We start from the raw sequence: 26,490 nt of genomic DNA on the forward strand, positions 1-26,490 counted from the left end.
TTGGGGATGGGTGCTCAGGAAATAGTGATTGCTTCAGGCTAGGTGAAGTGGACAGCACCAGTCCCGAGAGTCTTCAGTACTGGGGGCACATCCTTGGAGCCAGAATAGCATTTCTGGCTTCAGGGGGTGGGTGTCCAGAACAGCCCCTCACTCTCCCTAAGTGAGGCTGTCGAAAGATCCATCATGTTATTTGACTTTCCCAGCCCATAAAGGGTATTTGATCACTATTTGAACTGCATTTTTGGTGAATAATAAAAATGATAAAACACACGCAAGAAACAGCCATTCCCTTCTGCTTTCCTCACCCTGGAGACACCGGGCCGGCAGATGGGGGGGTCATTGTTGGGGGTCGAGATGTGTCCATCATATTTTAGGGGGTCCTTGGCTTTGAGGGCAGCAGATAGCTGGGCTGACCCTATGGGCTTGCCCCAAAGCCTGTAGTAGTAGAGTCTTCCTTGGAAGCCAGGGGAAGCTAGCTATGTACTGGGTGCTCAGCGCAGCTTCCTGGAGGGAGTAGGTGAGTGTGAAATGGGCCCAGACCCAAGGATGCACATATGCCTTACCCATGGTCTCTGCCCTGCATCACCACCTAAGACCCAGATGGGACCCAGGGACGTGACCAAGAAGGAACTCCCTGCAGGCTCACAGCCTGTCTCTCCCTGCAGAGTTTGCAGCAGCCCTGCCCATTGCCTGCCCCCCGCCACTCCCCAGTTCCACCAGTGGGTCTGTGGGGTGGGGCTCTGGTTTGTTTTCCCTTGTTTGCTTAGGGAAGTCACAGCCTGTCCTCTGCCTTGTTTATAACTGGTTTGGGGACAGCAGCTGCCCCAGCCCCCTACAGTCCCTGAGGGGTGCAGGGTGGCCAGGAGGTGATACACTATCCTGTCCCCCCCACCCCCCCGCCGCCTCTGTCCCAGCCCCCCTCGCCCTGGCCAGGTGTTGTCTCTCTCAGCTGCCCCTGCCAGCGCAGGACCAGCTGACTGGGGCTGCAGGGCTGTGGGCCTCGGAAGCCAGCTGGCACTGCCCCCGTGTTTTCGAGAGGAGGGGACTGGGACCCAGGGAGGTTGGGGGACCCACTCCAGCATCCACTAGGGTCAGCAGTCATGGACTGACTCGGTGCCTAGCACTGTGCAAACCAAGCAGGATGGGTGGGAATAAAGACATAGCTCCTTTCCCAAAGCTGATGGCCTGGGAGCGGGGATGGGGAGAATTTCAGTATCTTCAGAGGACAGAGAAAGGCAGAGCGGTGTGTTATCATACAGAGCCTTGGACTAAATGACCACAAACATGCCAGCACCTGGCCCTTTGGTCTGAAGAACATTCTTCCTTTTTTATTTAATTAATTTTTATTGGAGTATGGTTGCTTTACAATGTTGTGTTAGTTTTAGATGTACAGTAAAGTGAGTCAGTCAGGCACGCGTGCATGCTAAATCGCTTCAGTCGTGTTCAACTCCTTGAGACATTATGAACTGTAACCCGCCAGGCTATATGTCCACTGTTTTTTAGACTCTGTGGGGCTTTCCAGGTGGCTCAGTGGTAAAGAATCCACCTCCCAGTGCTGGAGACACAATAGACTCGGGTTCCATCCTTAGGTCGGGAAGATCCTCTGGAGGAGGAGACGGCAACCCACTCCAGTATTCTTGCCTGGAAAATCCCATGGACAAGGATTTGTCCACAAAGAGGAGCCTGGTGGGCTACAGTCCATAGGGTTGCAAAGAGTCAGACGTGACTGAGTGAGCACACACACATTCCCATACAGGGCATTACAGAGTGTTGATTGGAGTTCCCGGTGCTGTCCAGTAACCTACTGCTATATAGTAGATTCTTATTACTATCCATTTTACATATGTTAATATATAGTAGTGTATATATGTTAATCCCAGGCTCCCAATTTATTCCCCCTGCTCACCCTTGAAGAGCCTTCTTCCCTGGCCAAGGGAAAGTTTTTACAAAAGGGCTTGGGCCCGTGCCTAGAACTTGGCTCAGCGCTTCTCACCCACTGAGAAGGCTCCAGGAAGGACTGCTCTCTTGACCCTGGGTCCTCCCACCTGGGGGTCACCTCTACAGGCCCAGGGGCCTCTCCCCCTGGACCAGGCCCTCCCCTCCAGGAGACCTGGAGTCTGCTGAGCGCCAGGTGGGGCCACGGGGAGGCTGTTGGCCCCTGAGCCCCTCACCTTTCGCTGAGGCCCTGGGCCCCGGGGCACATGGTGCTAATCGGGCCTAACACTCAAGCCTCTCTGGACCCGCTTGTGCTGAGCCCTGAGACTTGGGCTTGTAACTGCGGGCGGTGCGTCTGCTCTCCCGCCCCAAGCACTCTTCTCCTTTCCCTCTTTCCTTTGCCCCTCCCACCCGCATCCCTCTGACTCTCTCTCTATTTCCACAGCAACTGGAACTTCAGCCCCCGATGCGGGTGTGTCTCCCTGTCCTGCTCCCTGTCTCTCTCCTCTCCATCTTCTTCATTTCATTTTTCTGCCTCCCTCTTTCTTTCGGTGTATTTATAGGATGAGCAAGGCCTGCCCAGTTCCTCCAGTGCCTTCCCAGCATGGGCCTCTGAACTCTGCTGTCAGGGACCCGGAGGAGCAGACCAGGGCAGGGTGAGGTGGGCATGAGAGAGCCTAGCTTCATGCAACTCTCTCCCCTTGCCCACCAGGGGCAAATGGTGGCTGGGATGCTCCAGGGTTCGGGCAGAGATGAAAAGGACTGTGGTGCCCAGGTCCTCTGGGCTGAGGGGCAGCTGGAAGAGCCCTCTACAAACACCCCGGGTGTCACTGGCTCCTCCAGACCCATGGCCAGATATAGGGTCTCATCCGCTTTGGCCGAATCATAATGGTTTGCAAAGCCAGGTGGAGGAAGAGACTATTAGAACTTCTATTTCGATGTATTTATATTTCATCCTTTTCTCCCCCCTTTTATTGTGAAATATAGCCTAATTGCCAAAAAGAGCATAAACCTATATGGATAATATAACAAATAATCATAAATGTGAACACCCAGGTTACCACCACCTCAGTGAAGAAACAAATGTAACCTGCATTTGAAATCCACTTGTGTGCTCCACCTTGGTCATAAGCCCCTTCCCAAAGTGAACCACTATCCTGACTTTTGTTTTTTTGCCTTAGTGTGGGCATGCAGTAGCCTAGTTCCCTAAACAGGGATTGAACCTCTGCCTCCTGCTTTGGTAGCTGGAGTCCCAGCTATTGGACCATCAGAGAAGTCCCTCTACTGACTTTTAAGATAATCAGTTCCTTGCTCACCTTGATCATGTTACCACCCCTACCTATGGCCTTTAGCAATAGAGCTTAGTTTCGCCCGATTTTAAATATATGCAGCTGGAGTAACACTGGACATGTTCCTTGGCCAGTGGAGAGATCTGGCTACACTGTTGCGAGTGGCTGCGTTCACGTATCAGCATCCACTGTATGAACTTGATACCATATCTGCATCCATCCCACCACTCATGGACGTTTGGGTTGCTTGCCTTTTTTGGCTGCTGTGAACGATGCTGGAAGAACATCCTGGAATGTGCCTCCTGGTGTGTTGGTGTGTACACTTCTTCAGAGTCTGTATAGAGCGGAATTGCTAGAGTATTGCTGCAGGGTATATGATGCATATTTCAATTTTAGTAAATTCTGTGTGAAGTGGTTACACCAATTTGCTCCTCACTGATGACCCCTAAGAGTTCCTATTGCTGTGTCTTCACTGATACTTGGTATCAGTAGACTGTTTTGTTTCTGTCCTGGTGAGCTGCTGAAACTGTAACAGTATCTCATCCTGAGTATAATTTATATTTCCCTCCTTGTCTTTTTTATAGATCTATTTTTGTGTATGTTTGCTCATATGCATGACGTATTTATACACTGGCATTTATTAACACTTCCTGAGAAAAGAAGCTTATATTGGGGGTGCTCAAAATTTGTTACTCACAGGGGTGTGTGGTTATTGAAAGACCACTGAAATATTGAATGCCAGGGAGGAGGCTGGTTTGTAGGCTGGGGTTGGGGAGGTGGTCTTGGGATGAGATTCCCAAGTGGTACCGCCTGCCAGGGGGGCAGCTCTGCCCAGAGGGTACTGAGCCCACAGGGTACTCACCAGCACCTCCAGGCCCTCCTGCCTGGCACATTACAGCTCTCACAGCAGATACCCTTCAAGTTAGAATTGGCAGGCGCCTGGCTTTCAGGTCCTTTTAGGGCAGCAGTTCTCTTTGTCTCCCAGGGGACATTTGGTGATGTCTGATGACATTTTTGGTTGTCACAACTCAGGGAATGCTACTGGCATCTAGCGGGTAGAGGCCAGAGATGCTGCTAAAGGTTCTAAAGTGCTCAAACAGCCCCTCAAGAAAGAGTTACTCTGGCCCCAAGTGTCAGTCGTGTTGAGGTTGAGAAACTGTGACCTAGGAAGGGAGCCAGGAACCTGAGATTTGCTGTCAACTTGCTGTGTGGCCTTCGGGACGTCCCTGAGTGCTGTGAGTCTCGGTCTCCTCATCAAAAAGGAGGGCGCCAGTGTTGCTGCCCCTCCCCGCCATGGGTTGTCGTTGGGACTGGGGAGAGGGGGCTGGGTGTGTGGGCATCTTGAAAGGTGTCCCTGCAAAGGGGCCCTTGGCCATTGTTTCCAAGGGGCGAGGGGTTTCTAGAACCAGCCCTTCCCCTTGTCTGTCCACAGAGCTGGAGGCGCGTGAGCCTGGCCCTGATTCCTGCCACTCCAGGCCTCAGCGGGCTGTGGCAGAACGGCCCTGAGGGCCCCTGCCTTTTGATGAGGGCTGCAGAAATGAGGGGCACTCAGGAGAGCCCTGGGGCCCCAGGAAAACCATTCCTGACTTTGTCTTCAGCTGGGTGGGAGTCCAAGGTTGTGTGGGATGATAAGAGGTGCTTATCATTCCTTATCTGAGGCTCTGTTGCAAGTCCAGCAGTGAAGGGTGGGAGCCAGAGATCATCCTTAGGGGCTTTGTATACCCAGGCCAGGCTCTGTGTCCTTCTGGAGTGCGCTCTCCCAGGGAAAGCCCAGGATCGGGCCAGACTCTGGGTCAGCGCTCTCAGGGCTCCTCTGACTTCCCAGTCCTGGGGTTCACTCCCCCCATGCATCTTGAGGTCCCTCGGCCTGCCTGGTCTCCCCTCTGCTACGTTGTCCCTTCCTAAACGGACCTAGTAAACTCATCCACCCTGAGGTGCAGACAACTAATAACAGCTCAGCAACTTCCAGCCTTTCTTGACAAGCGGTATCTACTTACCAATGTTGAGAATCCCTTAGCTCCGAGAAGGAAACACTAGCAAAACGTCAAGTGTCTTGGGCTATTAGAGAAGTGCGTTGGGGGCTGAGGAACCTCCAAAATCTCATGTAGTGAGAGCCTTTTCCCACAAGCTCGTGTGGTGGCTCAGAGCTTCACAGGACTGTTCTGGGTCCCAAGGTTCCATTTTGAGGTGGGCCAGAGCGAGGCTGTGAAGTGGTTGTCTGGAGACCCTGGGAAGGCCCGGGGCTGAGGTCACAGACATGTGGTCAGTCAGGAAGGAGGTGAACTGTGGGGCTTCTGACTAAGGAGGGGCGGGGAGGCTGTGCGGGTTAGGGTTTGGCCCACTGGGGACCCAGCAGGAGTCCTGCAAATTCTTGCCCCTCTGCCTTGGTGCAGGGGCAGCTTGGCCTGGGGCCCTGTGAGGCCAGGCTGTGTGAGGGGTGGAGGCTGTCAGAGACTCAGTCTGGGAGCAGGGAGGGGCCCGGTCAGCGGCCTGGAGCCCCGGGTCAGTGAGACGGGAGCTGGGAGCCCGTCTGCCTCGGACGGGGTTGTGGGTGTGCGAGGCCTTCCGGGAGTGTGGTTCCCCCTGCGCTGTGAGTAGTCCTCAGCAGAGTTTGCAGCTCCCAGGGGATTGTGTAACTTCCTCTCAGGCCAAGGTGCAGGGGGCTGGGTGAGAAACAGCCCTGGGGAAAATGAGGAAACTGGGGCTGGCGCTGGGGCAGGGGCCTGGCCCTGGGCTCTGGCCCCTGGAGGAGCTGAGTGTTCCTGGGGGCCTCCTTCCAGGGGGCTGCCTTCGCCCAGGTACATGGGCATGTGTGCGTGTGTGTGTGTGTTGCTGGGGGTGTCTCTGGGGAGCTGGGTGAGTGGGAGTGAGGTCCCGCAGGCTGCGCTGGCCTGGGGCTATCTTTCGAGCAGGGCTAGAGAAGCAGGTAATGCAGAGGAGGGGCGGCGGGGCGGGGGTGGGGGGGGGGGTGCCGGTGGAGTCAGGAGTCCCCAGAGCCGACTGCCAGCCCCACCTCTGAGGAGTCGCTCCTGGCCTCCACTGCTGTCTCCCAGAAGCATGTGAGGCTCGGGTGAGTAGGGGATAGACGTGATGTGCTTAGTGGGCTGCGGCCAGGCTGCGGAACTCCTTGCTGACGTCAGAATTGGGAGCAAACACTTCCGGTCACTCTGGGCTCGATTCCTGCCCTTGCTGCTTTTGCAGCTACGTGATGCTGGTGCCTCAGCCTCCTCTTCCGTCAAATGGAGATGAGAGTCACAGGGCCCAGCGTGTGTATTCATTCTGAGGATTAAAAGACGTAATGCACGTCGAGTGCTTGGACCAGCACATGGTACGAGTATACATCATAGGGTATGTGAGCACGTTTGTGTGCAAACAGCAAAACACCAGATTCGCGCTGATTCTTTCTGATAGCACGGATTGGCATGTGGACTGCGGATAATAATAAGAGATCCTGTTTCCAGGGCTCTCTCCACGACAGCTGTTGTTGTTTAGTAGCTAAGTCATATCCGACTCTTTGAGACCCTATGAACTGCAGCATGCCAGGCTTCCCTGTTCTTCACTATCTTCCGGAATTTGCTCAAACTCATGTCCATTGAGTCGGTGATGCCATCCAACCATCTCATCCTCTGTCATCCCCTTCTCCTCCTGCCTTCAATCTTTCCCAGCATCAGAGTCTTTTCCAGTGAGTCAGCCCTTGGCATCAGGGCCACAGTATTGGAGCTTCAGCTTTATCGTCAGTCCCTCCAATGAATAGTCAGGGTTGATTTCCATTAAGATTGACTGGTTTGATCTCCTTGCAGTCCAAGGGACTCTCAAGAGTCTTCTCCAGCACCACAATTAGAAAGCATCAATTCTTTGGCCCTCAACCTTCCTTATGGTCCAGCTCTCACTACTGTACATGACAACATAGCTTTGACTGTATGGATCTCTGTAGGCAAAAGGTCTCTGCTGTTTTAATACGCTGTCTAGGTTTGCCATTGCTTTTCTTCCAAGGAGCAGGGTGTACTGAGAAGAAGATGGGGGGCTGGCCTTACTGCCTGTCCGCTCCAGCTGGGAGCACTGTCTTCTCTCTGTACCATCTCCAATCTCACAGTCAACAAATATAATGACATTGATATAGGAAATGGCTTTTTTATAGTTGGAGGGAGTAGACTTCCTTAGGTGGAGCTCTCTGGGTTTAAAGGCCACTCACCCGGGGCACAGGATGGGGCAGGATGGTTAAGAACGTGGCTCCAGATTCAGGCGGCCCTGGCTTTGACTCCTGCCTGAGCCTGTGACCTTGGCCTCAGCTTCCTCACATGTAAAATTCCTTACAGTCCCTTCCTCCTAAGATGATGGGGAGGATGAAATGAGATACCATAATAAAATGCTTAGCACAGGCCTGGCCAGAGTCAGTGTCCGCCAAATGGATGCCTCTCTTAGGCACCTGTTGCATGGAGGGTTGTGTGCCAGGCTGGGAGCGGGGCTACGTGGATTTCCTTGGAGGGCTATTCTCTAAATTGTGGATCAGGGCCACTGTTTGGACCCTAATCAGGCCATGAAATCAGCTTACTGGGTCTCAATGAAAATGAAATGAAAAGGAAGTAATAAATTAAATGAAAAAGAATGATAGGAAACATCCAAGTATAATGCACAGCGCTGGTGGGTGTTGTTTTGTACAGCTTCGGAGGGTTTCATGTGCGTGTGAATACGCGCTTCAGGCTGTGTGTGTGTGTGTATACTGGGTCAAATGAAATATACTTTTCTGTGAGTCATGGTCAAAATATTTGGAGTCACTGCCTGAGAGATGATCTCCCTCCACATAGTGACGTTTATGGAGCATCTACTCAGTGTGAGACTGAGTTCCACATGTGGGAGCCAGAATGCAGGGAGGGGGGTTCAGGGCCCAGTTCTTAGCAAAGTGGCTGGGTGACCCGGCCCTGTGGGGTGGTCAGGTAGGGGATCCTGGGTGATGACATGTGCTCGTGGGGACAGTGAGAGGAAGCAGTGCCTGGGGTGAGTGGTTGACTTGGGATCTGGAGATAGAGAGCACCGCTCCCCCCCCATCCCCACCCAGTGGAGGCTCCCTGTCAGTGCAGGGTGCAGAGCCAGACCTCGCCAGAGGTGAGGGTGAGGGTTGTCTGAGGTTGGGCTGGGCACGTTTTTCCTGGCTAGGGTGGGGCAGAGGAGGACTCAGGTTTATGGATGCTCCCGGATCTCAGGACTTGCAGGGTCTGCAGTGACTGGTGGGTCTCAGAGCTCAGACCTCTCCCTCTTCCCCGTGGCCCCCTGGAAGCCTTCTGAGCCTTCATCTCCTCCTTTTTGCTGCCCCTACTGGCTCTGGTGGGCCTGCCTGGCCTGAGACCTGACTCAGCCCTGAGTCCTGGTCCAGGAGCCAGAAGCCTTTCTATGACTTAGATCTCTGCCCAGGGTAAGTCGGGGCCTCCGTTTCTTTGTCTGTCAAGTGGGCATACAAATCCCTGAGCAGCCAGCCGACTGGGTGGTGATGCCCGTCTTGTGACCTCATGGGGATAAGCAGCTACAGGAAGTGTGGCGAACTCTGGGTGGGTTGTAACTCTTGTCTCTAAGGCTGGGAAAGCTTGGGCAGGTCATGAGGGTATCAGCTGCCTGGCTGGAGAGCCCCTACCTTCCCATCCCGTGACCTGGGGCAAGGGTGGGGAGAGGCCTGTGACCCATGGTGAACTGGGGATATCCCCGGATCTGAGGGGGAGTTGTCCCGTTAGGGGCCCCAGAGGATGAGACCCAGGCTGGGAAACCCAGCCTCTAGAGCCCCCACCTACATAGGGTACCCAAGGAACCCCAGCTTGGAGCCTGTGAGGCCACGTGGAGGGGCGCGCCCTGGGACATGTTGGCAGAAGTCAGTTTCCAGGAAGCTATGGGTGGCTTCGAGCCTGCGGAGCCCAGAGCCCTGAGGCTCAGGCATGTGCTCCCATAGGAGGATGTGGTATTTGATGAGAGGTCATGCATATTGAGTACCTACTGTATGCCAGACACTGTGCTAAGTGCTTTTGTATATTTGGAGATTTCATCCTCACAATAACCTAACGCCCACGTCTTTTTATACATCCCATTTTATGGGTGAGGAAACGGAGGCGCAGAATGGTGAAATCTCTCTTGCTAACTAGTGAGTGGCAGGGCTGGGCTGAGGGCTTGAGTTCTGGATTCAGGCTGCCAGGGTTGAAACCCAGGCAGCAGCACTTGCCAGCTGTGCCACCTTCCTCGGACGTGAGCCTGAACCTCTTTGCCCATTCGTTTCTTGCTCGATGAAACGGGCAGAACCCCATTGCCCTCCTCAAAGGGTTGTTGGGAGAATTACGTGAGATCATGGAGGTCAAGTGCTTAGTACTTAGGACACCGTTTCTCCTGTCTGCACCCAGGACCAACTGTGTGGCCCTGGGCGAGTTCTCTGGTCTCTTGGGTCCCAATCTCTTCAGCTGTGTGACATGGAATACTAACCCCTTCTCTACCCTTCTCAACAGGATTGCTGAGGATCAGATGGAACCAAAACCCTGGATGGGTCCTGAGGGAGGCCTCCAGAGAACAGAGATCCTAGACTCTTGAGCGCCCAGAGCTACCAGGAATTTTTCAGGGCTTGGGGCTGCCTGCAGGTCCTGATGTATTTTGTCTGGGCTGGCTTCAAGCTTTTGTTTCCTGCTGGTTTGTGCAGACCTTTGAAGTGCTGACCCCAGATCCAACTCCAGAGTTTCTCAAGATGCATTCTGTGGAAGGGTTTGGTGATCAAGCAGGTTTGGGAGAGTGTGAGTTAAAAAAAAAGCGGAGGGGTGGGGGGGGGATGGATTTCTTCACTACAGGACTTGTTAGAGCCTTTGATATGCTAATAGTCATTATGCAACCCCTATGTGTGGTCATGATATACTTCCGGATATCTCAATGGCCTGCTGTTCCAAGCTCCATTTTCCGGATGGAGAAACTGAGTCCTGGAGGGAAGGCTAGGAAATGGTTTTCCCAGATCGTGGGAAATTTCCCATGTTATCATTTCCATTTCCCAGTTGTCTGTAACTGAGCTGCGTGACTGGATGCCAGGGCTCCTGACTCCATGGCCAGGACACCCGTTTCTTTCCCTCCTTCTTCTGTTCTGCTTTCTTCCTGAAGGCGCCTCACCTTTTTCTGGCCCCTTCCCTCTCTCTCCCAGCAGCAATAGAGGGTATCCTGTTCCTTCTGGGCCTTGCTGGACAATGGGGCTGTGCCCAGCACCCAGCCTCCTGGGTGATGCTTCCGGGCTGGCAGATGGCAGTAAGGCGTCATCCCAGCTGAGCAGCTCCTCGCAAGTTAATTCTGTTTTCTGAGCCTCAGTCTCCTAACTGCAGAGTGATGCTCGTCACTTTGCCTCTTACCTGCAGGCGAGAGCTTTGGCTCTGACATCGTGCGAATGTGCTCTGTTCACCTGCAATTCATGTCCAGATGTCCATGAGTCTAGCAATTCTGATCATTTTGGGGAAGAACAGGGAAGAAGTGAGGGGGCCCCTGGTCATGGGATCTGATGTGGTTCTGACTCCCCAGGTCCAATTCGTCCCCCATGTTTGACATCTGCCCGTTAGGATGATGCTGGTCCTCTCTGGTCCCAGTTCCGCTGGTGACCTAGGAAGTAGGCCGGTCTAAGTGGTGCTAGAGACCCGTTTTACAGAGGAGGCATGAGGGGAGGGGAGGGGAGTTGGGAGTGTCCTGTGGGGGGTTGTTGTTAGAATTGGGAAAGACACTCAAGTGTCTCTGTGCTTCGGCTCAGTTCCGCCTTGAGAGGGTGGGTCTCTGGAGTCCGCCTACTTGTTTGACGCCCCTTCCCCTTCAGTCAGGGAGCGTGTGTGTGCGTGCCTGCATCTCTGTCCACTCAGCAGAGGGGGTGTAAACATCCCAGGCGCTCTGCTGGCTGCGGTGGGCGCTGAGGGAAAGGCTGGGGGGTGGACCAGGCTGGCTGGGGAGGTGGGAAGAGGTGGTGCCTCTCTGGCAGCATGTCCTCACCCAGAGGGCTGTTTGCCCGGGTTATTCTTAGCACTGACTCATTAGAGAGACTATTTTTAGCCCTGTTTCTAAGTGTTGCCAACATCTGGTGCAGCCAGTGCTGAAGGGGGTTGGGGTGGCAGGGCGACCCCTTTGGGCATGGCTGGGGACCTGAGCCTCTGGCCAGACAGCGAGGACACTGCTTTCTGCACCTGCCCGTTGCTTGAAGCTGGGCACGCAGTAGGCATCCTGTTCATGCTTGAACGTTGCAGGCAGGCCCACGACTCTCAGGGATGGGGGTTGGAAGTTGGGATGAGGGTTACCATCCAGCCGGAGAGCGAGTGAGCTGATGGTGCTCCTCAGGTAGGCATTCCCCTGTCCATCCCTCAGGGGTGCTAGTTGGCCTCTGACCCCTGAAGAAAAGGGCCTCGGGGGAAGAGGGCTAGCCCCCAGCTGGGGCACTTGTTACAGCGACCACTGCGGAGGAACCGCAGACATTGTAGGGAACGACAATGCCCAGGGGTGAGGTGTGCAGGCTCAGGGGCCAGACTACATGGGCTCAAGCCCTGGCTTTGCGACTTCCTTAGCTGTGTGACCTTGGGCAAGTCATCAACCTCTCTGTGCCTCAGTTTCCTCCTCTATGAGATGGGAGTGGGAGTAGCGTGTTGTAAGGATGAAGTAGAATAGTGGACGAAGAGCCTGCCTAGTGAGCGCTATGGTACAGGGAGCTGGTGGCTTTGCCATTGTTGCTAATGTTGCTGGTACTAGCAATAAGCTCTGCCTGTGCCCTGAGCTGGGGAAGGAGGCCTGTCAGCTGAGTGAGGTGAAGCTTGGGATGGGGCTCAGAGGGAGGGGTCGCACCTGGGCATCACGATGGGGTGGTTTCTGCCAGGCTGCCCCGAGGGATTAAGGGCACACAGGTGAGTTGGAATGTGGGCTTTGCCCTTCACAGGTTCTGTGAGTCACTTAACTTCTCTGAATGTCCTTTTTTTTTTTTTTAATTTACCTACAAGACAAAGATGATACTATGTAGGGTATAGAGTTATTATGAAAAATAAAGCAATTGATGTTTGTGGGGGCATTTTGCCCAGGGCTGGGCACACAGGAGGATCTGAATCCATGAAACTTTTCTTCCTTTCTGTCCCTTTTCCCATGTGAGGGATGGGGTGCCCTGAGGGTCGTGGAGGAGAGCTTGGCCTGGAGGTTTGGAGTGTGGGGGCTGGGGTCCTAGCTCTTTGTGAGCCTGGGTAATCCACACACATAACTTCCCCCTGGGTTTCTGTAACACAGTGGCTGGAGAAAACTCTGAGTTTTAGACTCTTTCTCAGAATCCCTGGGGGTGCCTTGGGGAAGGACTAGGCGGAGGGGCGCTGGGGAAGGGGAAGCCCCCCGTTGGAGGCCAGGTACTCTGGCCCTTCCCACTCCCCACAGAACCGCTTCATTCTCATGTTTAGCTGTCAAAGTTCCAGGTAAATTTTGTCTGAAAAGGGGGTTCTGCTGTTGAAATCAGCCTGGGAGTCTCTGAGAGGGGTGACCTCCTAGGCTCCTTGTTGTGTGACTTGGCACTGACTCTGGAGGTGACCTGGACTGTGGGCCCTGATGTCCAGAGGATGCTGGCACTCCCTGTGAGGCGTGGGGGCAGGGCGGGGGCTGCCAGGCTGTGCCTGGGGGGAGAGGTTTGAGTGCTGCCCGGCCTCGCTATCTGTGGGACGTGGGGCCCTGAAGACAATACTCAGCCTCACCAGCAAACTCTCCCGGGGGGAGCGCGGGCTGAGACTAGGCAGAAGGGCCCTGGCCACAGTGCAGTCATGTTCCTGGTAAACACTCGAGAATATCTGAAAGGAATGAATGAAGTGGCACCACAGCGTCCCCGGACAGCTGCACCTCTGAGAGGGTGGCGGATCCCCCCTTCCTCTTCTTCTTTTTTTTAAAAAATTTTTTATTTATTTATTTTTGGCTGTGCTGGGTCTTCGTTGCTGTACACGGACTTTCTCTAGTTGTGGTGAGCGGGGTGAGCGGGGGCTGTTCTTCGTTGCCGTGTGTAGGCTGCTCACTGTGGTGGCTTCTCTGGTTGCAGAGCATGAGTTTCTAGGCGCTGGGCCTCAGCAGTTCTGGCCCACAGGCTTAATTGCTCTGTGGCATGTGTGGGATCTTCCCGGACCAGGGATCGAACCTGTGTCCCCTGCATTGGCAGGCGGACTCTTATCCACTATGCCACTAGGGAAGTCCATCCCCTTCCTCTTCTTTTCGCCCTTCACTCTGCCTTCCCTGTTCTCTGCTTTGTTCGACCAGCCTTAAGCTCCCCCAGCCCTGCCCATAACCTTGAACAAAGACACTTCCCCAGCCTGAGCCTCAGTTTGTTCATGGGTGAAATGAGGATGGTGGGCTCAGCTTGGGAGGCCCCTTCCGGCATCTCAGCCTCTGTTCGCAGGGCAGGTCACACATGCCCAGAAGGTCCAGTCCCTCTCACCAGTGGCGTGGGGAGAGGTGGTCCTCAGGGTCTGAGGCGAGGGTAGGGCGGCCGCAGTGCTCTGACGGGGCCTTCAGGGTGTGATGGGCCTGGGCGGGGGCTTGGGCAGGGAGGCAGGGACCCGTGGGTGTGAGAGGAAGGGTGGGCATCCAAGTGTGTCCGCTGGGCTGGGGCCGGCACCGTGACTTTTGTGTGTGACCCTCTGCTGGCGTGGGCGGCAGCCCGTAGGGACACATTTGTGTCGTTATGACTGGATGTGAGAGGGTGTGTGGGTCTGGCCGGCCTCAGGCTAGGGCGGTTATCTCCTGTTGCTGGGAGCTTCCTGAGTTCTGAGGAGAATGGAAAGTGACTTCATGCAAGGGCGCCCCTCCCCAGATCCCCACTTTAGGCACAGCCTGAGGTAGAGGGTGGCCTGGCTTTCCTCCCCTCTTCCCCACGCACCAGAGGCCCGTGTCCCTCTCCTCCCTCACCTCAGACCCTGTGTCTCACTCAGGGTTTTGGGGGGGCTGCCTTGACCTGCATTCTGACTCTTCTCTCCATGGCATCTCGTGTGTGGGGGGGAGGTGAGTGGTCCGTGCCTGCAGCTCTAGGAGTCGGTGCACCCCCAGGCCTAGTACAGCTAATCCTCTGAGCCAGAGGAAGTGTCCTCCGGAGGCCCAGCCTGGGACGCTGTGGTCAGCACCCTGCACCGGCCGAGTGGTTTTCTAGCCAGAGGAGACCCGCGGGGAGGGGTGAGGAGAGGCTCCACCTGCCCACCGGCTCCCGGCTCCGGCAGCCTTGGCTGCAGCCACTGCTGGTGACTCATTCCCCTGGGGAACTAGCCGGCTCCTCTCCTGAGGCTCTGGGCCCTGGGCTCAGCCAGCCAGGAAGGAGCAGGGAGGCCCTCCTTCCATATGATGGGGAGGGGTCCCAGCTGACCGCTCTCGTGTCCTCCGGCCCCCGCAGACTTCACCTTCCTAGTAGCCGCAGCCCCAGATCACCATAATGGGTCCCGGACGCCTCACAAGTAGGCAGCCCCGCCTGGCAGCTGGACTCAGTCCCTCTTCCCCAGCACCCGCCACCAGGCATGTCCCCATTCCAGTGCCTGGGCTCGGTGGGGGCATGGGTGGTGCCTGTCCCCACCCCGGGGGAGGGAGGTGACTGGGCAGCCTGGGAGGGGGTGGGGAGGCCCTCTCCAGGGAAATGAATTCTTGGCTGGACCCCAGATGCTGGCCTGCCCAGCTCTGCTCCGGGGTAACACTGGGTGCACACACAGCCCCATTGTACGCCTGGGCCCTGTGCCCGCCGTGGGCCTGGCACCAGCTCCGTCCACAGCAGTGGCTCCGTCAGCTCCTCAGCAGCCCCTGCCAGGGCCCAAGCCACTGGGCCCCCAGTGAGGAGGAGGAGGGAGGGCCGGTGGTGAGGCTGTGAGTGGGGGTGCCCTGAGCCCGGGAGCGGGGACCATGCAGATGCTTGAGGAGCCAAGTGCATGCGTTGGTTTCTCATCAACTGTGGATACAGGGTGGGGAGCACTGTCTCCCTTTCACATGAGGAAATTGAGGTGTCGAGACCCCGAGAGGCTGCAGTAACTCGCCCAAGGGCACAGAACTAGCAAGTGATGGAGCTGGGGTTCAAGCTCAGGCAGCCTTGGTCCATAGCCTCTCAGCACCACTTACTGTGCTGCACACCCAGCCTCAGGTCAGGGCTCAGGGAAAGGCCCAGCTCCTTCTTCTCCCCAGCCCAACTTAGAGGAGCCAGGTAGGCTACTTTCTAGAAAGTACTTTTTCTAGAAAGTACAAGTCCCCACGGTGGAAGGGGATCCCAGAACAGTAGGGTCTGGAGTCCCCATGTGCTTGTGAGAAGCATGGAGTTTAGATTTCAAGGATGGTATTGGTGGCTGGGCAGGCAGAACAAGTCCCCAGGATCAGAAGGCGGCTCCTTGCCTCAGTTCCCCTGCTGTGGTGGCACTGAATGTCCCCCATGCTTCTCGGGAGGACACAGGAATGTGGAGGAGAGGTGTGGCCAGGGCTGAACGTGGAGCCTCACCCCCTTTTCCTGTGCTCCATAGGCTGGCCCGGAGGCTCCGCATCCCCAGCCTAGAGCAGGGCCTCCTGTTGCTTCTATTCTGAGAATCCGTCCTGAGCTGCCCCATCTCCTCAGGTTTCCCAGCCTGAAGGGGCCTCTGAGGCCGGAGAGCCTGCCAAGAGGGCAGTCCAGCTCTCAGCTTTGAGGGGTCCCATCTCTGCCTAGTGTCCGGGCCCTCAGGCCAGACTGGAGGGTGCCTGGAACCAACGCCTATGGGGCTCAACTTATCTGCTCATGAGCCCTGAGCCCCCATGGGATCAGGCAGAGCTAAAGCTTCTCCCTTATCCCAGCCCAACCTCCTTGTTCCCATCCATCCCGGCCAAGGGGCCTGGCTCCCCTTTGGTGCCACCTCAACCCTCTCACCAAATGGACAGGGCAGTCTGCAGGGACCGCAAGGTTGCACAATGCCAAGGCTGGGCCGCCGGGACAGGTGGGTAAGAGGGAGGCTGGAAGGGAACACTGAGGCTGGCTCCCCTCTCACCCCACCCGGGAGCCCTGTCATGCCCAGCCTGCTCAGGCTCAGCTTTCTCTGATTACACTGTCCCCCTACAAAGCCAGAACACAATCCCAGGCCAGAACTACAATCCCAGGCCACAAGAAGGCACATCAAGCCCAGAAGGGCCAGGTTTGAGTGCCTTCTCCCTGGGAGATGCCGAGAAAGAGAAAACCTGGGGACAGCCCTTGGTTCTACTACAGCTGAGAAAACTCAACAGAGTAACTCCTCTGTGCCTCAGTTTCTCATTTATAAAATGGGTACACTAATATTTCCTACTTCCCAGTGTTGTTGAGAACGGCAAATGAATTAAGACACAGTAAAGCCCTTAGGAAGATTTCCTGACAAACGGGAAGTGCTCAGTTCAGGTTTATTGGTAGTAGGCATAGTAAGGGCTTCCCTGGTGGCTCAGATGGTAAAGAATCCTCCTGCAATGTGGGAGACCTGTGTTTGATCCCTGGGTTGGGAAGATTCCTTGGAGGAGGGCATGGCAACCCACTCCAGTATTCTTGCCTGAAGAATCCCATGGACAGAGGAGCCTGGCGGGCTGCATTCCATAGGATTGCAAAGAATCGGACACAGTCATAGTAAGGTAGTCATTCTAAATAGAAGTACAATACAATATATGTTATCAAGTAATGTTGTTTTTTCAAAATAGATTGCGAGTACCAGTGAGGACAGGGACTGTCTTACTTATATCTGGATCTTGGTGTCAGGCACAGAGCCTGGCATGGAGCCAATTAAGTAATTGTTTCCAAATGGTGATCAGAGGAGGGTGGAGTCAGGGTAGGCTGCCTGGAAGAGGTGGCTCTGGAGCAGGCCTTCCAGAGACACACAGGCATTATTAGACAATCTGTGGAAGGAGGATGGGGCAGGAGGAACATCTGGAGGTCTGGATTGTGTCAGGGAGAAAGTGATGGGACCCCCTACACTGAGCCCAGGTTAGGACAGGGGGATCCTGAGTTCCTTGAATATCCGCCTGGGGAGTTTGGACTTTATCTGGTGGACAGTGGAGCTGATGGAACAGGGAGAGGACCTTTCTTTGTTGCTCAGTCTGTTTTGTTTCTGCTCCCTTGTTCTCTTAGGGCTGATTCGTTTCTCCACTTCTCCAAAGACAGTAAACCCTCTCTTTGCTCTTCGGTTCCTTTTCTCTGATCCCTGCTCACTCCCAGCCCACGTATCCATACTCTGTTCTTGGTCTTCTGCTTAGCTGCCCTGGCCTGTTCTCCCTGCCTACTCTTGTTCAGCATCCGCTTCCTCTCCCTGGCCCAGACCCACGTTCCCTGGGATTGGGGTCAGCTGGACTTGAACTTGAGGAGAGTGGGATATGAGCGTGTTGCGATCACACAGTGGGAATGCGGGCGCTGGTGCCCAAGCCAGGAGGACACCCTCTCTCCTGACCTAGTCCACTACCCTCTTCAGGGAATGACCCCCTGGTAATGTGGCTAAGGCCCATTAGGAGGATTGCATTTGTCAACCTGATAAATGGAAACAGATTTCTCTAACAGAAAAATTAGAGAGTGATAGGCCTTCATTTTCTTGCTATTAAATTTAGCCTAAAAGGGTATTGAACCAGGTGGGGACCAGACTGAAGAAAACTACTCTCTTCTGTCTCCTTGTAAACATTCAGCCATCTATCTGTCCATGATCTCCATCCATCACTTCATGCACTCTATCCATCCATGCATCCATCTGTCCATCATATCTATCCACCCATTATATCCATCCATCTGTCCCTTAATCCTTTATGTCCATCTGGGCATCCATTACATCTGTACATCTAACTATGCATCTACCAAATATTTACTGAGCACCAAATTAGTTGCTTTACATTTAATCCTTACAGAAACTCTTCAAGATAGACATTATCTTCCTTTTGCACATGAGGACACCAGGCTCCTGTGAAGTGAAGTTGCTGGAGGTCACGCAGCCAATAAACAACAGATCTGGACTTCAGCTCTCTCTGCTTCAAAACTCATGCTCATAGTGTGGGGTCAAATGGCCTCCCTGGATGTCCCCAGTGCTTCTTTCTGAATGCAAAATATGACAGCCTTGCTTCTGAAGGCATGGACAGGCATGCTCAGGTTCTGGAATGCCGGAATTCCGGAGTTCTATCCGAGGAGCAGCCCCGGGGGCCAGAAGTCACGCTGGACTTACAGTCCTATTGGCATTTGGTACCGGTAACAATGTCACCAGCCCCACGCCTGCAGTGGAGGCTTCCTGATCATGTAACTTGCAACCCAGCACGTCCTTGTTTCTTCTCTTCATCAGGCCAACTCTGCTTCTGAGGGCACTCTTGTGTGCCATAGGTAGGAAAGTTCTAGGTACATGCTTGGCCACTGCATCCGACCCCACCAGTCTCTCTGCAGCAACTGAGCTCTTGCACGCCTGCCTCTGCTTCTCCCTAGGACACCCAGCCCACATTTTACTCTGGCACTTTTAATAATAGCTTTCTAAGCTGTAGAGTTAGCTGCACAATTTCAGGTCAAAACTCCCTCCTCGGGCCCCTTTGGTTGAGACAGGGCTGTGAGTGCAGACAGTTTACTTGGGTGATGACCCCAGGAAGTCCCCTTAGTGAATTAGGTGGAGTGAGGCGGGGAAGGGAAGGGAGCCACTGAGATGTGTGTTCAGAGCAGGTGACCACTGTGGGCTCTGGAGAAACTGCTTTAGGTTCCCAGCCTCGGGACCCCTCAGCTGGTAAAGAATCCACCTGCAATGCGGGAGACCTGAGTTCGATCCCTGCGTTGGGAAGATCCCCTGGAGAAGGAGAAGGCTCCCCACTCTGGCCTGGAGAATTTCATGGACTGTATAGTCCATAGGGTCGCAGAGTCGGACACAACCAAGCGACTTTCACTTCATTCGGGACAAGGGGCTGGTATTGGCGGTTTGTTACCAGTTCCCCTCTGTCTTTGGCTGGGGCAAGGCGGATGCTACCTCTGTTGGCTCTGGTGCAGCTGTGTGCAGGTGCTGGCTGATGGAGGTGCTCAGGTGGGCAGGTCGGGACTGGGAGTGGCCAGGGGCTGTGGCCAGGGCCCTGACAGCCTCTGCCGCTCTCACTGGACACAGGCATGGTGGCCGACCAGTCCCTAGGAGTGTGCCTCCTGCCAAGCCCTCTTGTCACCACTCACGTCTCTCCAGGCCCACGAAGCTGCCACCACCCTCTCCTGCTGCCCCTGGGGAGACCCTTCCCACTGGGACCAGTCATGGGCACCACATTCGATGCATTCAGCAGATGCTTAAGGAGCACCTGCTCCGTGCCAGGTGTCAGTGTAAGAGGAGAAGCTGCCAGGGCCCCTCTAGACGCTCCGAGCAGAGGGAAGGGATTGGGCGGCGTGCAGGGGGTCCTTACCAGAAGCCACACAAGGCGGCCCCTTCTGGACCTTTCTCTCTTTCTCTGAGCTTGACATCCGCTCCTAGAGGGTGTGGGTGATACACTGGGCAGCCACAGAGCCTGAGCCACTCTGAGTCCCCTTCCGGCAGAGCTCTGCGGAGGCTGTGATTGTAGCGGTTTTTCTGACTTCCTTTTCCTTTCTCTCGCGCCCCTGCCTCTTCCCCCTCCTGAGGCCGCCAGACCCACGGCTGCCACGTGGCTGCCTTTTCGTCAGTGGGGAACTGAGCCTTCCAGTGCCCTCTCGCTGAGTCTCTATGGGGAACAGGATGCAATTCACAGTGCAATAAGGGTGGGGGGTCAGTTTATTCGTGGGTGCCCTTCTTTGTCCCTGGGGAAAGCCCTGCCTGGTACTGCTTCCTGGAGAGGGGACTTCTCCTTCTAGACTCCTGCCCCCATCCCTCAGACTCACACTAGACTCACTCCCATCTTGGGGGGCCCAGGGAAGGAGCGGAGTTAAGGAGGGAGGGGCGTGTAGGTAAAGCCACCTGGTGTAGGGGCAGGGAGGGCAGGTACCAGGCTGGCGGGCACACACACAGCACACACTCCAGACTTGGTATGGGCCGCCGGCAGGCCTGCCAAGTCCCACTCCCTTTTGACTCATCTCTCCGGCTGCCACCCACAGACTTTCCCCTTGATGTTTTCACTTCCAAACCAGGTTTGGTCAGCGTGTGTGGCGAGTTGGGTGGGGGAGGGTGGGAGGAGCATGTTGGCCTGGGCTGGCCAGCCCCATGCCCTCTGACATTCTCCCCCTACTTACCGGTGGCATCTATTTCCCACCTCGAGGAGGGCAGGGCCGGCTTTGGCAGAGTGAACTGGGCCTTGAAGTTGTACCTGCCCCACTTGGATAGAAAGGTGGCTATGCTTATTCAGGGCAGGCGTGTGTCGGTGTGAGGGCTGGGAGGACGTGGGAGAGGTTAGCACGGGGGACTTAGGACATGGCTTTCGGTTTGTCTCAGGTGGGAGCTTAAGCATCTTTGATCAAGTGTCACCCCCGTGGGGGAAACGGGGCGGGGGGTCGGGGGCATAGGTGAGGGGACGGGTGGATGGGGAGTGCAGAATGAGCAAAGCTCCGCCCCGACCCGATGAGCTCAAAAGCCAGGGCGCTGGGTTCCTCCCTCTGCCTGGCAAAGGGCAAGTGTTCCTTGTGGCAATTCAGGACAGAAAATGGGGTGGGGGGCCTGCTGTGCGCACTGAGTGTGAGATCTCTGCAGAGTGCATCTCATACCTGGGTACTGGTGGCAGGCGGGGGTTAGACGGGTGAAGGCGGCTGCCTCCCTCCGCTCCCTTGGCTGGGTGGGGGTAACACTGTGGTACAAGGTCATTTCAAGTGTTGGGGAGAGTTCTCCTCTGGCTTCCAGATGGATAGGTTAGAGGTGCCAGCCAGGCACCTGGGCCGGGCAGCAGAGAAGCCACGCCATGCTCTGGGTCTGGGGCAGCTGCCGTTCAGGAAGCCCTAGGCCGAGTGCGGGCTGGCTGGGCGAGCACCCGGGCAGGGGACCCCTGGATTTTGTGGCCCGGCTGAATGTTCCCAGTTCCCAGAAGCGCAGCTCACACTGGGGCGGGGCCGGGAGAAGGCCCAGCCACCGGGTTGGGGGCGGTAGCTAGGGGAGAACAGCCTGTGGTCATCCGGCGGCCCCTGCCTGCTCCAGCCGCCCTGTCCTGCCCCCACCAGGCATGAGTCAGACCGAAAGCAGAAGCTGCCAGACACTGCACAGGGTGAAGCGAGGCAGAACCAGCAGTGCTATTTTGGAACCTGGTTAATTCCCCCTCCTGTCCCCCAGCGCTCATCACTCAGGGCACCCCACCCCGCCCCCCTGCCCCGTTCCTGGGTTCCTGGTCGCCAGCTCTTTGCCTTCCCTGTAGAGACTGCGGGCGCAGGACCCCATGTCCCCTGGCATGTGTGGAGGTGGGGTTGCTTAAAGCCCCTCCATTTGAGGGACCCCTCCTTCTCCCTGGCTGAGAGGTGCTGTCTTCTCTGAAACTGGCCTTCTGGGGTGTCAGGGGGTGCCCCCTCCCGGTGGGAGCTGGTGCTGCCGGTCTGGCACTGCACCCTCCCTCTGCCCCTCCTCTGCCACTCAGGCCAGCTGTCGGCCGCCTCTCACCGGGGCTGTGAGCTGACCAGGCTTCAGGTGGGAGCCTCTCCCGGCAATGACTCTTAGAGGTTTGGGAGGGATTTCCGGATGCGGAGGGGGGATATTTGGGGGCCAAGGGCCTTTCCAGAACCCATGACATCGTGCACCTTGCAGCAGCCCCAAGTCACCCCCTAGTCAATGGTTCTCTCTTGGGCATCCCAGGCCTGCTTGAGGGCCCACATTTTAGGATTTTTTGGAGCCCTATGAGCCTGGGGGCCCCTGGCCATCCAGTCTGCGGAGGTGAAAGAGGTCAGTGGGTGTGTGTTTCTGAGCTGAACTTGAGGGTGTTTGGGTGAGCGTGTTGCTACCCACCGTGGGTCCGGGGGCGGGGGTCCCTGCCGCTCCTGAAGCTGTGTGGCTGCGGGAGAGGGTGGGCTTCGCTGTTACTCGTGTATGCCAGGGAGATGGCCAGTGTTGCCGCCTCCAGGGGAAACCCTGAGGTCAGTGCTCCATCCTGCTATCTACCATCCAGCAACCTGGGCTGGGGTCCCATCAGTGGGCATGTTGCGAGGGAACCAGTTAGAATGTGGGGTCCCTTTGAAGCTCAGGGGAGCTAATCTTGGGTCTCTCAGTGCTCGGCTGGGTTTGGACTCGGGCAGGTGAAAAGGAGGGGCCAAGCAGTGGGGGTGTGTAGAGTGGTCATCCAGGCTGGCTATAGGGGCCCCAGCAGCCCGCACACCTCACACACCGCTCACAGGCACAGACTGTCCTCAGAGTTGTCCGCTCCCTGCTGGGGCTGTTCTCTGGGCAGCCAAGTCCTGGGGCAGGGTGTGTGTGTGTGTGTGCACATGCACGCGTGTGCAATGGTTTGTGTAGGAGATGTTGTGTATGTGTGTGAGTAGGCCTGTCTGGGTTGCATTCCCCCCACAGGGAACCTTACCAGCTTCCCTTTGGTTCCTGCAGGCTGTTCCCCTCCTGCCCGGCCAGAGGCCCGGCACTGGGTAATCGGGAGTCCAGCCGGCCTGGAGCCCTCATTCCCAGCTTCACCTTGGCCCCGGGGCCTGAGAGTTTGGGCAGTTTGCTTAGGTTCGCCGTGGGGCTCCGAAGGCCTGTGCCTGTCCCTTTAAGCATCTCTTTCCACCTCGCGGCTCCCTCTCCCACCTGTCACACTTGAAACCAGCAAGTGATCAAGCCCCAGCAAGCTGCAAGTGAAGTAACCTTAATGTGCCCACCAATCTCCTAGGATGCCGTGTTAAAGTGCTAACGTAGAGTGTCTGACTCCATAGGTCTGGGCTGGGGCCTGAAAATCTGCATTTCTAACCAGCTCTCGGGGATGTGATGCCTGTGGGTCATGCTTTCAGTGGTGAAGTCAGCCAGATGGACACTGCTCACCCTGCCAGGGAACTGACCTTCATGGGCCACCCCCTAGGTGCCAGGCACCTCACACATTCCAGCTCCTTTGATTCCCCTCACCTCCTCTGAAGGAGGTGGCATGACTGCCATCCTATTTTACAGATGGGGAAACTGAGGCTCCAAGAGGTTAAGTACCTCTTCTGGGTCACACAGCAGAAGAGTGTCACAAAGCCAGATGAGCTCTTGGTCTGTCGGGTCCACAGCATATGAGCATTTTACTGAACTCAGCCATCTCCCAGGAAGCGGACTCAGAAGGCAGAGATGCATCTGAGGGGATGCCAGAGGGGTTGGACCGCAGGGAGCAGCGTCCAGCCCCACCTGCCTAGCCCAGAGCCGTATGACTCCCTCCCTGCCTCCTCAGGCCCTTTCCAGACTGAATCCCAGCCTGGGCACCCAGCATGCGGCCAGGATCCGGGCACTCATGAGCCTCTGCAGGCGGAGGTTGGGTGTGCAGACCAGGGGCCCCAGCTCCACTGCCTACTGTCATGCAACCTTGGGCAAGCTGTCAGCCTCTTTGCCTCAGTTGCTCCCCCTGTGAAATGGGGAGTATATTACTGCATCCTCAGTGGTGTATAGTTTGAGGATGACATCAGTACCATGTATCAGCTTAAAACTGCACAAAGGAATCAGGGCAAATAGTAATGAATGCCTGGTGGTTTGTTCCCAGATGTCACGGGCCACCTTCTGTGAATTTAACGCAGTTGTCAGGGCTCACAGGTGTCTTTCTTCCTTCCTTTGCCCCTCCTCTCTTCCAAAGTCTTCTTGTATTAGGCAAAGCCTGGATACTTCAGTTTTAAAGAGGTTGTCTTTGATGTCCTCAGAGGCAGATTAAATTCTGAAAGAGAAGTCAAATAGTCGGAGTTCATTGCAGTGGATGGTGGGCAAGGAGGCTGGAGACCGGAGAGGTGGCTGCAGCCGCGAGGAAGCAGAGGAAGCCCCCAAGGGCAGGGGCAGGATCTGGGCGCCCCTGGGGCGGAGAAGCCTGGGTTTGGAGCAAGGCCCCGGGTCTGGAGCCAGAGGCTGCTCCACAGGCCGGCTGTGTGCTCCTCGTGGCGGCGGGCTGTGTCCTCTCACACTGGGGTCAGCGGGCCTGCCCTGCCCAAGAGGCCGGCACTGGAGCTGGGGAGCGGTTGCTGTCTCCTAAGGAGACAGACAAGTGAAGACTGGGTCCCCCGAGGCTGCTGCAGCTCTAGAGAGAGAGTTCCCGAGACAGCGCCCCAGACGGCTCTCCGTGTCCCCTGCCTGCAGGGCGGCTTGTCGGGCATCCAGCCCCGGACCATCCGTGTGGCCTGAGCCCTGCACCTACCCAGACAGAGCGGGAAGGGAGCCCGCCACCAGACCCCCTGCCCCCTCACATGAGTAACCAGGGGTCCAACTGGGAGAGGTACCCCAAGGGGGCTCACACAGCTGAGCGGTGGGACAGCTAAACACAGCTTTTCAATCCTACTCGGCCCTTTGGGAATAGACTCATTCCAGAGGCTCCAAACTCTTGGGCCCCAAATCCCACTGGATGGCACGCAGTGATCAACCAGGTGGAGTCTTGGGCCTCAGCTTCCCTGGTGGGGGCATTGATGACCTTACAGGCTGACCTACCACCCACAGAACTTAGCACAGGGAGGGGATTGGGTGGGCTCGGGGGGGGGCTTGAAGCCCTTGGAGACCCAGCCTTGACACCCCTGCTCTTCAGGCCCCGTTCCTGTCTGGGGCGCCACCTGTGGACTGTCCTTCCCTCCCAGCCCCTCCCTCTGCACGCCACTGCTGTCCAGTGTCAGGACTCCAGGCCATGCAATCGCGTTTCTGTCCAGCCTGTTTGATATGATTTCCCCCTGAGGCCCTTGCGTGGCCCACATTAACTGCCTCAGTGAGATCCCGATGTATGGTCGGTCTCCTGAGCCCTGGGCCTGGATCCGTCTTGGCCGTGTAGCAGCAGAGAGCCTGTAGATGGGCCGGGCCCGGCCTGTGTCCTGGGGCCTCTGGGAGGGCTGAGGGGTGTGCAGGCCTCGGGGCCCTCCATAGGATTCACTGAGGACAGCAAAGGGTGAGGGGTGAGGCGGGGCTAGGAGTTTATGGGGACAATAATCCATCTCCAGGCTTCTTCCCTCTGCACCCCTGGTTTCCTTCTGATACTGGAGCTGGTGGTGGCCATGCACTTGCAGGAGAGAGCTGGGCTGGTCTCCCCGCTTCACCGCATCCTTGTAGTGTGACCTTGCCCAGGGCCCGGAACCCCTCTGTGAGTCTTGGTTTTCTCATCTGCAGAAGCTGTTTGTCCTGGGAAGTGTCTGTGGGGACGGGTGAGATCTGATCTAGATCATGTGCTCAGCACTCTGCCTGGTCCACGGAGGGGACTCGGGCTGTTTGCTGAATGAGTGAACAGGTGGTAAATGAGCACGTGACGGGTGGTTGGACGAGCAGCCTCCCAGGGCCCCGAGTCTCGTTCTGGGAAGTCTGCCGGCTGGGATGGGGCGGAGGTTCTGGGGAAGAAAGCCGATTTCTCTGGGAGCTTCCTTGTAGCTGGGAAGACTGGCGGTAACCAGGAAACAACCGGAGAACAAAACCATGTGAACCATAGGCAGGCTGTTCAAGGGGATGGGGTGGCCAGCATGGGCTGCAGAGGAGAAGGGGAAGACGGAGGTTTCAGCCCCCTCACTCTGCTCCAACCCAGGAGGGGGGCAGCTCCCCGCCGAGCGGCAGGGTGAGGGGTTCTGCACTGTGTGTGTCTGGGTGTGAGACAGACGGCAGAGTGTTTGTGTGTGTGGCCCGCCTGAGTCTATGCATATCACAAGGGCAGACACCTCCCAGGACTGTTCTGGTTTCTCCTCTCCCTGCTTCTTTCAGCCTCGTGTCCCCCTGCCCACCCGAGGCCCCCATTCTTCAAAGCGCAGTGACAGTCCTCCTGGGGCCGGCCTCCTGCCAGGGACCAGCTGATCCCTCGGGGACAAGACAGGCGCCTCTCTGGTCTGGGATTGCCTTTGAAGCTGCCCCCTTGTCCTGCCCGGGGCCAACCAGGAGGCGCCAGCTCCCACCCTTTCCTGCGGGATGTGAGCCGGGATGTGGGGCTGATGGCCTGAGCCGTGGACCCTGGAGGCCACTCAGCAGCCCGGGAGCTCCGGTGTCTGCCCTTCACATCCCCTCTCCTTCCTCTCCAGCCTCTCCGCCTCCTGCCTGTGTTCAGTCAGCCAGTCAGTCAGTTCAGTCGCTCAGTCATGTCCGACTCTCTGCGACCCTATGGACTGCAACACGCCAGGCCTCCCTGTCCATCACCAGCTCCCAGAGTTTACTCAAACTCGTGTCCATTGAGTTGGTGATGCCATCCAACTATCTCATCCTCTGTCATCCCCTTCTCCTCCCGCCTTCAATCTTTCCTAGCATCAGGGTCTTTTCAAATCAGTCAGTTCTTCACATCAGGT

General features: G+C 56.4%; 1 protein-coding gene across 2 annotated transcripts in view; it reads left to right on the forward strand.

The window, feature by feature from the left end:
- TFEB (transcription factor EB) overlaps positions 1 to 26,490 on the forward strand; it is a 48,512-nt gene that overhangs the window by 6,572 nt on the left and 15,450 nt on the right. Inside the window, exon 2 of one of the 2 annotated variants that reach the window (XM_070361341.1) lies at positions 9,704 to 9,982. The exons of the other annotated variant lie outside the window; for it this stretch is intronic. The gene's annotated coding sequence lies outside the window, so the exon portion shown is untranslated. The remainder of the gene's footprint in view (positions 1 to 9,703; positions 9,983 to 26,490) is intronic. 2 annotated transcript variants of the gene reach the window in all.

This window comes from Bos mutus, chromosome 23 (genome assembly GCF_027580195.1).
Source record: "Bos mutus isolate GX-2022 chromosome 23, NWIPB_WYAK_1.1, whole genome shotgun sequence".
Lineage (NCBI taxonomy): Eukaryota > Metazoa > Chordata > Mammalia > Artiodactyla > Bovidae > Bos > Bos mutus.